Source organism: Heterodontus francisci, chromosome 45 (genome assembly GCF_036365525.1).
Source record: "Heterodontus francisci isolate sHetFra1 chromosome 45, sHetFra1.hap1, whole genome shotgun sequence".
NCBI lineage: Eukaryota > Metazoa > Chordata > Chondrichthyes > Heterodontiformes > Heterodontidae > Heterodontus > Heterodontus francisci.
This window is the reverse complement of record NC_090415.1, coordinates 7,887,261-7,901,207: the sequence shown is the minus strand read 5'-3', so window position 1 is coordinate 7,901,207 and position 13,947 is coordinate 7,887,261.

Genomic DNA, 13,947 nt, shown 5'->3' with positions numbered 1-13,947 from the left:
ATCTCCCTCTCCCACTCTATCTCCCTCTCCCACTCTATCTCACACATCCCCTCGATCTCACTCTCTCCCTCTATCTCTCTCCCCCTCTATCTCTCTCCCCCTCTATCTCTCTCCCCCTCTATCTCTCTCCCCCTCTATCTCTCTCTCACCCTCTATCTCTCTCTCCCCCTCTATCTCTCTCTCCCCCTCTATCTCTCTCTCCCCCTCTCTCTCACACACACCCTCTATCTCACACACACCTTCTATCTCACACACCCTCTCTATCTCCCTCTCCCCCCTCTATCTCCCTCTCCCCCTCTATCTCCCTCTCCCACTCTATCTCACACATCCCCTCGATCTCACTCTCTCCCTCTATCTCTCTCCCCCTCTATCTCTCTCCCCCTCTATCTCTCTCCCCCTCTATCTCTCTCTCCCCCTCTATCTCTCTCTCCCCCTCTATCTCTCTCCCCCTCTATCTCTCTCCCCCTCTATCTCTCTCTCCCCCTCTCTCTCACACACCCCCTCTATCTCACACACACCTTCTATCTCACACACCCTCTCTATCTCTCTCTTCCCCTCTATCTCACACACCCCCTCTATCTCACTCTCCCCCTCTTTCTCACTCTCCCCTTCTTTCTCACTCTCCCCCTCTATCTCACACACCCCCTCTATCTCACACACCCCCTCTATCTCACTCTCCCCCTCTATCTCACTCTCCCCCTCTTTCTCACTCTCCCCTTCTATCTCACTCTCCCCCTCTATCTCACTCTCCCCCTCTATCTCACTCTCCCCCTCTATCTGTCTCTCGCCCTCGATCTCACTCTCTCCCTCTATCAGTCTCTCCCCCCTCTCTCCCTCTCCCCCTCTTTCTCCCTCTCCCCCTCTATCTCCCTCTCACCCTCTATCTCGCTCTCCCCCTCTTTCTATCTGTCTCTCTCCCTCTATCTGTCTGTCTCCCTCTATCTGACTCTCCCCCCTCTACCTCCCTCTCCCCTTCCTCCTGACACTCCCTCTCTCTCCTTCTATCTCTGTCTCTGCCACTCTCTCTGTCTCTCTCTCTGTCCCTCCTTCTGTCTTTCGTTCTCTGTCTCTATGTCTTTCTCCTTCTATCTCTCTGTCTTAATCTCTCTCTCTGCCCCTCCATCTGCCTTTTCCTCTCTGTCTCTGCCTCTCTCTCTGTCTCTCCCTCTCTCTCCTTCTATCTGTGTGTCTCTCTCTCTCTGTCTCTCCATCTGTCTTTCCCTTTCTGTCTCTCCCTCTCTCTCCTTCTCTCTCTGTCTCTGCCTCTCTCTCTGTCTCTCCCTCTCTCTCCTTCTCTCTCTGTCTCTGCCTCTCTGTCTGTCTCTCTCCCTCTATCTGTCTCTCTCCCTCTATCTGTCTCTCCCCCCTCTACCTCCCTCTCCCCCTCCTCCTGACACACCCTCTCTCTCCTTCTATCTCTGTCTCTGCCACTCTCTCTGTCTCTCTCTCTGTCCCTCCTTCTGTCTTTCGTTCTCTGTCTCTATGTCTTTCTCCTTCTATCTCTCTGTCTTAATCTCTCTCTCTCTGCCCCTCCATCTGCCTTTTCCTCTCTGTCTCTCCCTCTCTCTCCTTCTATCTGTGTGTGTGTCTCTCTCTCTGTCTCTCCATCTGTCTTTCCCTTTCTGTCTCTCCCTCTCTCTCCTTCTCTCTCTGTCTCTGCCTCTCTCTCTGTCTCTCCCTCTCTCTCCTTCTCTCTCTGTCCCTCCATCTGTCTTTCCCTCTCGGTTACTCCCTCTCTCTCCTTCTATCGCTGTCTCGCTCTCTGTTCCTCCAAATGTCTTTCCCTCTCTGCCAATCCCTCTCTCCTTCTCTCTGTCTCTGCCTCTCTCTCCTTCTCTCTCTCTCGGACCCTCCATCTGTATACCCCCCCAACCCCACCACGTCACTCCCTCTCTCTCCTTCTATCTATGTCTCTCGCTCTCTATCCCTCCATCTATCCTTCCCTCTCTGTCACTCCATCTCTCTCCTTCTCTCCCTTTCTCTCTTTCTCTGTCTTTCCATCTGTCTTTCTCTCCCTGCCACTCCCTCTCTCTCCGTCCATCTCTGCCTCTCTCTATCTCAGTCCCTCCCTCTGTCTGTCCCTCCATTTGTCTTTCCCTCCCTGACACTCCCTCTCTCTGCTTCTCTCTCAGTCTGTCTCTCTGTCTTTCCATCTGTATTTCCATCCCTGTCTCTCCCTCTCTCTCCTTCCATCTCTGCCATTCGCTCTCTCTGTCTCTCCAACTGCCTTTCCCTCTCTGTCTCTCCCAATCTCTCCTTCTCTCTCTGTCTCTGCCTCTCTCTCTGTCTCTCTCTCTGTCCCTCCATCTGTCTTTCCCTTTCTGTCACTCCCTCTCTCCTTCTATTTGTCTCTCTCTTTCTATCCCTCCATCTGTTCTTCCCTCCCTGTCACTCCATCTCTCTCCTTCCATCTCTGCCTCTCTCTCTCTGTCTCTCCATCTGTCCTTCCCTCACTGTCACTCCATCTCTCTCCTCTCTGTCTCTCACTCTGTCCCTCCATCTGTCTTTCCCTCTCTGTCACTCCCTTCTCTGTCCTTCTATCTCTGTCTCTCTCTCTCTGTCTCTCCATCTGTCTCTCCTTCTCTGTCTCTCCCTCTCTCTCCTTCTCTGTCTCTCCCTCTCTCTCCTTCTCTTTCTCTCTCTGCCTCTCTCTCTGCTTCTCTCTTTGTTCCTCCATCTGTCTTTCCCTTTATGTCACTCCCTCTCTCCTTCTATTTGTCTCTCTCTTTCTATCCCTCCATCTGTTCTTCCCTCCCTGTCACTCCATCTCTCTCTTTCCATCTCTGCCTCTCTCTCTCTCCATCTGTCCTTCCCTCACTGTCACTCCATCTCTCTCCTCCGTGTCTCTCACTCTGTCCCTCCATCTGTCTTTCCCTCTCTGTCACTCCCTTCTCTGTCCTTCTATCTCTGTCTCTCTCTCTCTGTCTCTCCATCTGTCTATCCCTCTCTGTCTCTCCCTCTCTCTCCTTCTATCTCTGTCTCTCTCTCTCTCTCTCTGTCCCTCTGTCTGTCCTTCCTTCCCTGTCTCTCCCACTCTCTCCTTCTATCTCTGTCTCTTTCTATATCCCTCCATCTGTCTTTCCTTCTCAGTCTCTCCATCTCTCTCCTATCTCTGTCTCTCTCTCTCTCTGACTTTCCATCCGTCTTTCCCTCCCTGTCACTCCCTATCTAAGCTTCTCTCTCTGTCTCTGTCTCTCTCTCTCTCTGTCTCTCCATCTGTCTTTCCCCCCTGTCAGTCCCTCTCTCTCCTTCTATCTCTGTCCATTTCTCTCTATCCCTCCATCTGTCCTTCCCTCCCTGTCACTCCAAATCTCTCCTTCTCTCTCTCTGTCCCTCCATCTGTCTTTCCCTTTCTGTCTCTCCCTCTCTCTCCTCTGTCTCTGTCTCTCTCTCTCTCTGTCTCTCCATCTGTCTTTCCCTCTCTGTCACTCCCTCTCACTCCTTCTATCTCTGTCTCTGTCTCTCTCTCTCTGTCTCTCCATCTGTCTTTCCCTCCCTGTCACTCCCTCTCTCCCCTTCTATCTCTGCCTCTCTCTCTGTCTCTGTCTCTGTCTCTCTCTCTCTCTCTCTGTCCCTCCATCTGTCTTTCCCTGTCTGTTTCTCCATCTCTCTCCTTCCATCTCTGCAACATCGAGGGCCGAAGGGCCTGTACTGCGCTGTAATGTTCTAATTCTAATTCTAATCTCTGCCTCTCTCTCTCTCTGTCCCTCCATCTGTCTTTCCCTCTCTGTCTCTTCCTCTGTTTCCTTATCTCTCTCTCTCTCTCAGTCTTTCCATCGGTCGTTACTTCTCTGTCTCTCCCTCAGTCTCCTTCTATCTCTGTCCCTCTCTCTCACTCTCTCCATCTGTCTTTCCCTCCAGTCACTCCCTCTCTCTCCTTCTATCTCTGTCTCTCTCTCTCTATCCCTCCATCTGTCCTTCCCTGCCTGTCACTCCATCTCTCTCCCTGTCTCTCTCTCTCTGTCCCTCCATTAGTCTTTCCCTCCCTGACACTCCCTCTCTCTCCTTCTCTCTCTGTCTTTCCATCTGTATTTCCCTCCCTGTCACACCCTCTCTCTCCTTCCATCTCTGCCTCTCTCTCTCTCTGTCTCTCCAACTGCCTTTCCCCCTCTGTATCTCCCAATCTCTCCTTCTCTCTCTGTCTCTGCCTCTCTCTCTGTCTCTCTCTCTGTCCATCCATCTGTCTTTCCCTTTCTGTCACTCCCTCTCTCCTTCTATTTGTCTCTCTCTTTCTATCCCTCCATCTGTTCTTCCCTCCCTGTCACTCCATCTCTCTCCTTCCATCTCTACCTCTCTCTCTCTGTCTCTCCATCTGTCCTTCCCTCACTGTCACTCCATCTCTCTCCTCTCTGTCTCTCACTCTGTCCCTCCATCTGTCTTTCCCTCTCTGTCACTCCCTCTCTCTCCTTCTCTGTCTCTCCCTCTCTCTCCTTCTCTTTCTCTCTCTGCCTCTCTCTCTGTTTCTCTCTTTGTTCCTCCATCTGTCTTTCCCTTTATGTCACTCCCTCTCTCCTTCTATTTGTCTCTCTCTTTCTATCCCTCCATCTGTTCTTCCCTCACTGTCACTCCATCTCTCTCCTCCGTGTCTCTCACTCTGTCCCTCCATCTGTCTTTCCCTCTCTGTCACTCCCTTCTCTGTCCTTCTATCTCTGTCTCTCTCTCTCTGTCTCTCCATCTGTCTTTCCCTCTCTGTCTCCCTCTCTCTCCTTCTATCTCTGTCTCTCTCTCTCTCTCTCTCTGTCCCTCTGTCTGTCCTTCCTTCCCTGTCTCTCCTACTCTCTCCTTCTATCTCTGTCTCTTTCTATGTCCCTCCATCTGTCTTTCCTTCTCAGTCTCTCCATCTCTCTCCTATCTCTGTCTCTCTCTCTCTCTGACTTTCCATCCGTCTTTCCCTCCCTGTCACTCCCTATCTAAGCTTCTCTCTCTGTCTCTGTCTCTCTCTCTCTCTGTCTCTCCATCTGTCTTTCCCCCCTGTCAGTCCCTCTCTCTCCTTCTATCTCTGTCCATTTCTCTCTATCCCTCCATCTGTCCTTCCCTCCCTGTCACTCCAAATCTCTCCTTCTCTCTCTCTGTCCCTCCATCTGTCTTTCCCTTTCTGTCTCTCCCTCTCTCTCCTCTATCTCTGTCTCTCTCTCTCTGTCTCTCCATCTGTCTTTCCCTCTCTGTCACTCCCTCTCACTCCTTCTATCTCTGTCTCTGTCTCTCTCTTTCTCTCTCTGTCCCTCCATCTGTCTTTCCATCTCTGTCTCTCACTCTCCCTCCTTCTCTCTCTGTCTCTCTCTCTGTCTCTCTCTCTCTCTGTCCCTCCATCTGTCTTTCCCTGTCTGTTTCTCCCTCTCTCTCCTTCTATCTCTGTCTCTGTCTCTCTCTCTCTGTCTCTCCATCTGTCTTTCCCTCCCTGTCACTCCCTCTCTCCCCTTCTATCTCTGCCTCTCTCTCTGTCTCTCTCTCTGTCTCTCTCTCTCTCTCTGTCCCTCCATCTGTCTTTCCCTGTCTGTTTCTCCATCTCTCTCCTTCCATCTCTGCAACATCGAGGGCCGAAGGGCCTGTACTGCGATGTAATGTTCTGATTCTAATTCTAATCTCTGCCTCTCTCTCTCTCTGTCCCTCCATCTGTCTTTCCCTCTCTGTCTCTTCCTCTGTTTCCTTATCTCTCTCTCTCTCTCAGTCTTTCCATCGGTCGTTCCTTCTCTGTCTCTCCCTCAGTCTCCTTCTATCTCTGTCCCTCTCTCACTCTCTCCATCTGTCTTTCCCTCCAGTTACTCCCTCTCTCTCCTTCTATCTCTGTCTCTCTCTCTCTATCCCTCCATCTGTCCTTCCCTGCCTGTCACTCCATCTCTCTCCCTGTCTCTCTCTCTCTGTCCCTCCATTAGTCTTTCCCTCCCTGACACTCCCTCTCTCTCCTTCTCTCTCTGTCTCTCTCTCTGTCTTTCCATCTGTATTTCCCTCCCTGTCTCTCCCTCTATCTCCTTCCATCTCTGCCTCTCTCTCTCTGTCTCTCCAACTGCCTTTCCCTCTCTATCTCTCCCAATCTCTCCTTCTCTCTCTGTCTCTCTCTCTCTCTGTCCCTCCATCTGTCTTTCCCTCTCTGTCACTCCCTCCGTCTCCTTCTATCTCTGTCTCTCTCTCTGCTATCACTGACACTAGGAGAGAGACAGAGGGACGGAGGGTTAGATATGAAGGCATAGAGAGGGCTGTGGAGAGGGACAAACTTGGAGAGAGAGAGAGATTGTTGAGTTGGATGAAGAGGATAATGTAAGATATATTAAAATGATTTAATCCTTCACTGCTGTGTACACAAACATATTTGAGATCGGTATGGAGCGAAAAAAAACATTGGGAGAGGGAGGAATGCAGATGAAGTTGGGGCCCAGGCAGACACTTTTGATGATCCAGAAGGAATAGCCTCCATTTTAAATATTCAGCCAGCTATTCCACTGTGGGAACCATCACACCCTCATGATATTGTTTGTACAAATTTCATGCTGGCTTATTGGTTAATTTTTAAACCTGTGATTGATAGATTCTTGTTAACCAAAGGTATTAAGAGATAAGGGGCAAAGGCAGGATATATGGTGCAAGATTGATCACAGATCAGCCATGATCTCATTGAATGCCGGAAAAGAGTTGTGGGGTTAAATTGCATCCTCCTCTTCCAATATCCCCTGTTAAATATCCTTCTTTCTCTGTCAGTCACCCTGTTAGTCTATGTCTCTCTGTCTCTCTCTCTCTCTCTCTGTTTCGGACAGTGTCGAGTGAGATTCACTCTGTATCCACCCCATGATGTTCCTGCCCTGGGAGTGCGTGATGTGACAGCGTAGAGGGAAATTTACTCTGTGTCAAACCCAACATTGTGCTTGGCTTGGAAATGTTTAATGGGACAGTGTAGCTGGAGATTTACTCTGTCTCCCTGGAATTTAGAAGGTTATGGGGTGATTTGATGAAGGTTTACAAAATAATAAGGGAAACTGATAGGGTGGACTGAGAGTAAATATTCCCACTGGCTGTGAAGTCAGGAACTTGGGGCATAGTCTGAAAATATAAAGAGTGGCCACTTTGACGTCATCCCATCGTGTCGTATGTACATTCTCACATATAGCAGGTATAGCAGCACATATATAACAGGATAGCAGGTAGAACTGTAGTCATAGTATTCAGCTGAAAATTGATCAGTTACATTGTTATTTCAGTCCATATTTACAGTACACACGGTACCTTACTGTTGTAATCAAGTCATAAAGTGTCTATTCATCCCACTGGGGCAAAATGTCACTGGCTCAACATTCTCACCAAATACTAAAGCATTCCACAATGCAAGACTCTCAAATTCAACACAAGTTTCCTTTTCTGAGTCTCGCTGGTCTGTTCTGATTCTCTGAGGGATTACTGATGCTTATCCTCCACATGAGCAGTCGTCCTAATCCCGTGTGCCTGTCCTTCTCCCAAACCCGGCATCCGCTTACATTAAGGCAAGTGATACAGGAGCGTCTCAGTGACTGAGGCAGGTGAGTCTTGAGGCTGAGCAGGGGACAGTGAGTGACCCGGGTTAATCCGACACTCCAGGGAATGCTTAAACTGAACTGTGCTCTGTATCTAACCCGTGCTGTACCTTCTCTGAGATTGTTCGATGGGGCAGTTCAGACAAGGAGACTCTGATAGGGTAGACAGAGAGTAACTATTCCCACTGGCTGCGGAGTCAGGAACTTGTGGACCGAGTCTAAAAATCGAAACGTAGTCTCAAAACCTTTCAGGAGTGAAATGAAGAAACACTTCAACACACCAGGTGTGGTATCAGTTTGGAACTCTCTTCCACAATCAGCAATTGATGCTGAGACACTTGTTAATTTTTAAATCTGAGAATGATAGATTTTTGTTAACCAAAGGTATTAAGAGATAAGGGGCAAAGGTGGGATATATGATGTTAGTTAGATCACAGATCAGCCCTGATCTCACTGAATGCTGGAACAGGGTCGAGGGGTTAAATTGCCTCCTCATCTTCCTATGTCTGATGTTAAATATCCTTCTTTCACTCTCGGTCACCCTGTCAGTCTGTTTCTCTCTTTCTGTCTCTCTCTCTCTCTGTTTCAGACAGTGCAGAGTGAGATTCACTCTGTATCCACCCCATGATGTCCCTGTCCTGGGACTGTTGGATGGGACAGTGTAGAAGGAGCATTACTCTGTATCTAATCCATGCTGTACCTGTCTGGGGAATGTTGATGGGAGAGTGGAAACAGAGAGGTCTGGGACCAGTGTCCTCATGGAGAGGACTTAATGGTGCCTCCTAATTGACCAGTTAGCAATATTGGTGCTCCAGGGATGAAAGGGACATTGGCTGAGTGGATACGACATTGGCTGAGAGAGTGGACAATGGTTGTTTCAGACTGGAGGGAGGTATACAGTGGAGGTTTACATTAGGACCACTGATCTTTTTGATATGTACTAATGACTTGGACTTGTGTTTACAGGGCATAACTTCAATGTTTGCCAATGTTTGTGTCATCTGCAATGTAATAAACAGGGAAGGGACTAGTAGCAGACTTCAGGAGGATAGAGGCAGTCTGGTGAAATGGAACACACAAGAACAAATGAATTAGGAGCAGGAGTAGGCCATTCGGCCCCTCGAGCCTGCTCTGTCATTCAATGGCTGATCTGATTGTGAACTCAACTCCACTTTCCTGTCTGTGTCCCATAACCCTTGACTCCCTAACTGATAAAAAAATCTATCGAACTCAGCCTTGAATATATTCAATGATCCAGCCTCCACTGCTCTCTGGGGAAGAGAATTCCACAGACTGACCCCCCTCTGAGAGAAACACATTTCTCCTCATCTCAGTTTTAAATGGAACGTCCCTAATTTTTAAACTGTGTCCCCTAGTTCTCGTCTCCCCAACAAGGGGAAACATCCTCTCAGCATCCACCCTGTCCAGTCCCCTCGGGACCTGAGATGTTTCACTCAGATCACCTCTCATTCTTCTAAACTCCAGTGGGTATAGACCCAACCTATTCAACCTTTCCTCATAAGATAACCCCTTCATCCCAGGAATCAGCCCAGTGAACCTTCTCTGAACTACTTCGAATGCAATTATATAATTTCTTCAGTAAGGAGACCAAAAGTGTCCACAATCCTGCAGACGTCGTCTAACTTATGCCCTGTACAGCTGTAACAACACTTCCCTACTTTGATATTCTATTCACCTTGCAATAAACAACAACATTCCATTTGCCTTCCTAATCACTCGCTGTAGCTACACGGTAACATTTTGTGATTCATGTACCAGGACACCCAGATCCCTCTGTACCGTACAGTTCTGCAGTCTCTCTCCATTTCAATAATATACTGATTTTTATTCTTCCTGCTAAAGTGGACAAGCTCACATTTTCCCACATTGTACTCCATCTGACAATTTTTTGCTCACTCATTAACCTATCGAAATCTCTTTGTAAACTTTATATCCTCTTGACAGCTGGTGAATTGGTCAGACACAGGGCAGGTTAACTTCAATGCTGAGAAATGTCAAATGATGCATTTCGGAAGGAAAGCTGAGGAGAAGCGATATAAACTAAATGGTACAATGTTAAAATGGGTGCAGGGACAGAGAGAACTGGAATTTCATTTGTGTCACTTTTTACATCTAAAAGATTCAATTTGGGGCTTGCAATCTCTAAGTTGAATTTAGCTTCATCCTGAAAAGTGTTCGCAAACATGTTGGGAAATGTGTCAAAAGCTGTTTCCATTCAGACATTCCTGCATTGTGGAAGTGTGAGCTGTCTTTGCAGAGACAGGAAATAGAGTTGTTTGAATGGACCTGCAGGTTTTGGTTGATGCAATAAGGTGAGAATTTGAATTGTGTCCCTTGCAGATACACAGAATTGAAGGTATTTACACAACACCACATGATGTAGTTTACCAATGTCTGACAAACTTCAAAGACTTCAAACACATGGAAGAAGAGGAGAAGGGAACAATATACAAAACCTGAGACCGTCAGACAACAGCAGTTGGAAAATGAATCTGTTTTTATGGGTTTTAATTTGAAGGCCTGAGCTGATGATTGAAAAAGCAGGAGTTCAAATCCCACACAGGGCTGTTGTGAATTTGAATTCTATTTTTTCTTTCAAAAAACATAAATCTGGAGTTAAAAAGCCTCGAGATTGGAATGATTCACTCCTGTCTACTAGTGCAAAGCCCGTGTTTGTCTCAGTTTTGCTGTATTTATTAACGATTTAAGATGATGTGGTAGAATGCAACATACCCAAGTTTACCAATGACACAAAAATAGGCAGCATTGTCAGCAGTGTAGCTGGAAGCATCAAATTACAAAGAGATATTAATATCTTAAATAAATGGGCAAAACTGTGGTAGTTAGATTTCAATGTCAGTAAAAAAAGACTAGAGTACTTTATAAATGGTGAAAATTTAGATACACTGGAGGTTCAAAGAGACTTTGGGGGGTCCATGTCCATTTGAGTGCAGTGTCGATTTACCAGAATGATAACTGGACTCCAAGGGTTAAATTACGAGGTGATATTACACAAACTAGGGATTTATTGCCTGGAATTTAGGAGGATCAAGGTGATTTGTTCAAAGATGTAGAGATATTAAGGGGAACTGATGGGGTAGTTTGGGAGAAACTATTTCAGCAGCTTGGGAACATAGGAACAGGAGTAGGCCATTCAGCCCATCGAGCCTGTTCTGCCATTCAATACGATCATGGCTGATCATCCACTTCAATGCCTTTTTCCCAGACTGAGCTTCCACAGCCCACTGGGGTAGAGAATTCCAAAGATTCACAACACTCTGAGTAAAAATCCGCCACTCCAGGCTAAAGGTGGTAGTCGTTTGGAACGTGTCTTCTGCACGCAAACATTGATGCAAAATCAATTGTCATTTTTAAATCGAAGGTTGATCTCATCAAATGCCTTTTGAAAATTGAAATATTTTTCTTTCGCGCTCTGTCCCTGAGTCACTCTGTTTCTGTGTCTGTGTGTGTGTTTCTGTGAGTGTGTGTCTGTGTGTGTTTCTGTGACTGTGTGTGTGTGTTTCTGTGTGTGTTTCTGTGTGTGTTTCTGTGTGTGTGTGTGTTTCTATGTGTGTGTGTGTGTGTGTTTCTGTTTCTGTGTGTGTGTGTTTCTGTTTCTGTGTGTGTGTGTTTCTGTGTGTGTTTCTGTGTTTCTGTTTCTGTGTGTGTGTGTGTTTCTGTTTCTGTGTGTGTGTGTGTGTTTCTGTGTCTGTGTGTTTCTGTGTCTGTGTGTTTCTGTGTGTGTGTTTCTGTGTCTGTGTGTGAGTGTTTCTGTGTGTGTGTGTTTCTGTGTGTGTGTGTTTCTGTGTGTGTGTGTGTGTTTCTGTGTTTCTGTGTGTGTGTGTGTGTTTCTGTGTGTGTGTGTGTGTTTCTGTTTCTGTGTGTTTCTGTTTCTGTGTGTGTGTGTTTCTGTGTGTGTGTGTTTCTGTGTCTGTGTGTGTCTATGTCTGTTTCTCTCTCCTCTCTCAGACCCTTTGTAAAGCTCCACATACATCAGTTTGCCATTTGAAGTCAGCTGCTTTTGGTTTCACCGCATCTGCAGAGGTTGCACTTCCTTATGCAGGCTGGTAAGAAACATGTATTCCGCAGTTGGCTCCAATGTTCCCGTGAAAATTTAGATGTTGTGCGTGCCCAGTTTTTTTAACGTGAGCTCTCCCTTGAAATCTTTGAAGAATCTTTGAAGACGTGTGCTATTTATTGTGGAACAGGATCTGCGTGGGACATTTGAGGCTGCTGCACGCAGATTTGCAGGAACATTGACCGACACTCTCCATCCCAATCTCTTCCTCTTTCTCTCTGGTACTCTCTCCCCATTGCAATCCTTCCCTCTCTCTCTTATTCTCCATATCTATCCCTGTTCTTTCTCACTGTTACTCTCTCCATCTGGATGGAGGAGGAGAAAGAGAGGCATATACAGAGGCAGCTTTACTCTGTATCAAACCCCACAGTGTACCTGCCCCCTAGATCGAGACTTCCCCACAAGGGGAACATCCTCCCAGCATCCGCCCTGTAAAGTCCCCTCAGAATCTTGTATGTTTCAATAAGATCACCTCTCATCCTTCTGAACTCCAATGAGTATAGGCCCAACCTGTTCCACCATTCCTCAAAGATAACCCCTTCATCCCAGGAACCAGCCGAGTGAACCTTCTCTGAACTGATTCCAATGCATCCAGGCCTGACCATTTATCCACTTTCAAAGCTGCCAAACACCTTCATATTTCCCCCCTCACTCTGTTTATCCCATCCAATATTTCACACTCCTCCTCTTTAACTACAATCTCTGTATCGTTCCCCCTCATTTATAAAGACGGACACAGAGAATTCATTAAGAACCATTCCCACATCTCCCACCTCCACAGGTAGGAAGAAGGAGGAGAGGCAATCTAAACTAAAGGATATAGTTATAAAGGGGCTAACATTCTCTGCCTCTTCCTTTGCTCTAATATAATCCTTGATTTCTATCATTAGCAATGGTTGGAACAATTTACTGAGGTTCTGTCAAAGCTTACTCACATTCTTTATCTGTGTCTCTCTGTCCCAGAGAGATGGTGAAGAAACTATTGATGTGTTTCGTTCAGTTAAGTTTGATGTCAATGTTTCCCCAGGATGTTGACGCTGGGGGATTCAGCGATGGGATAATGCTTTGAATGCCAAGGGGAGGTGGTTGGATTCTCTCATGTTGCAGATGGTCATTGTCTGGCACTTGTGTGACGTGAATGTTACTTGTCACTGGTCGGCCCAAACCTGAATGTTGTCCGGGTCTTGGTGCATGTGGCTCTGGATTGCTTCATTATCTGAGGCAAAATACTGTGGATGCTGGAAATCTGGAAAGCATCGAGCTGAATCACTAACTCTGTTTCTCTCTCCACAGATGCTGTCTGACCTGCTCAGTATTTCCAGCATTCTCTCCTGGGATCTCAGCTGAAGATGGTTGAGCCTCGGACACTACCCTGAGGAACTCCTGCAGTGATGTCCTGGGACTGAGATGATTGACCTCCAACAACCACAACCATCTTCCTTTGTGCTCGGTATGAGTCCAACCAGCGGATTCCTACTGACTTCAGTTTTCCTCGGGTTCCTCGATGTCACACTCGGTCAAACGCTGCCTTGATGTTAAGGTCAGTCTCTCTTCCCAGTAGCAGACAGGAGTGAATCGTTCCCTTTGACCCGGTGTACACTGAACAAGCTGTGTTTCTTCACAGCCTGATACAGGACTGTACACGGCCCATTAATGTAGCCCATCAAACACTCCCAGAGCAGCTTCAGCACAGCTTAGGAACAGAGTACAGTTCCTTCAACATTCTCTCTCTGTCTCTCCCTCCTGCAATCTCTGACATTAGGAGAGAGACAGAGTGAGAGAGGGTTAGATATGAAGGCAGAGAGAGTGCTGTAGAGAGGGACAAATTTGGAGAGAGAGAGGTTGTTGAGGTGGATGAAAAGGATAATGTAAGATATATTAATTTGATGTAATCCTTCACTGCTGTGTACACAAACATATAAGAGATAGATATGGAGAGATAAAAACATCGGGAGAGGGGGAAATGTAGATGAAGTTGGGGCCCAGGCGGATACTTTTGATGATCCAGAAGGAATAGCCTCCATTTTAAACATCCAGCAAGCTATTCCACTGTGGGAGCCATCACACCCAAACAGACATAGACACACACACACACACACAGAAACACCCACACAATGATATTGGTTGTGCAAATTTCATGCTGGTTTATTGGTTAATTTTTAAATCTGTGACTGATCGATTCTTGTTAACCAAAGGTATTAAGAGATAAGGGGCAAAGGCAGGATATATGGTGTAAGTTACATCACAGCTCAGCCAAGATCTCATTTGATGCCGGAACAGGGCTGTGTGGTTGAATTGCATCTTCCTCTTCCAATATCCCCTGTGAAGTATCCTTCTATCTCTTTTAGT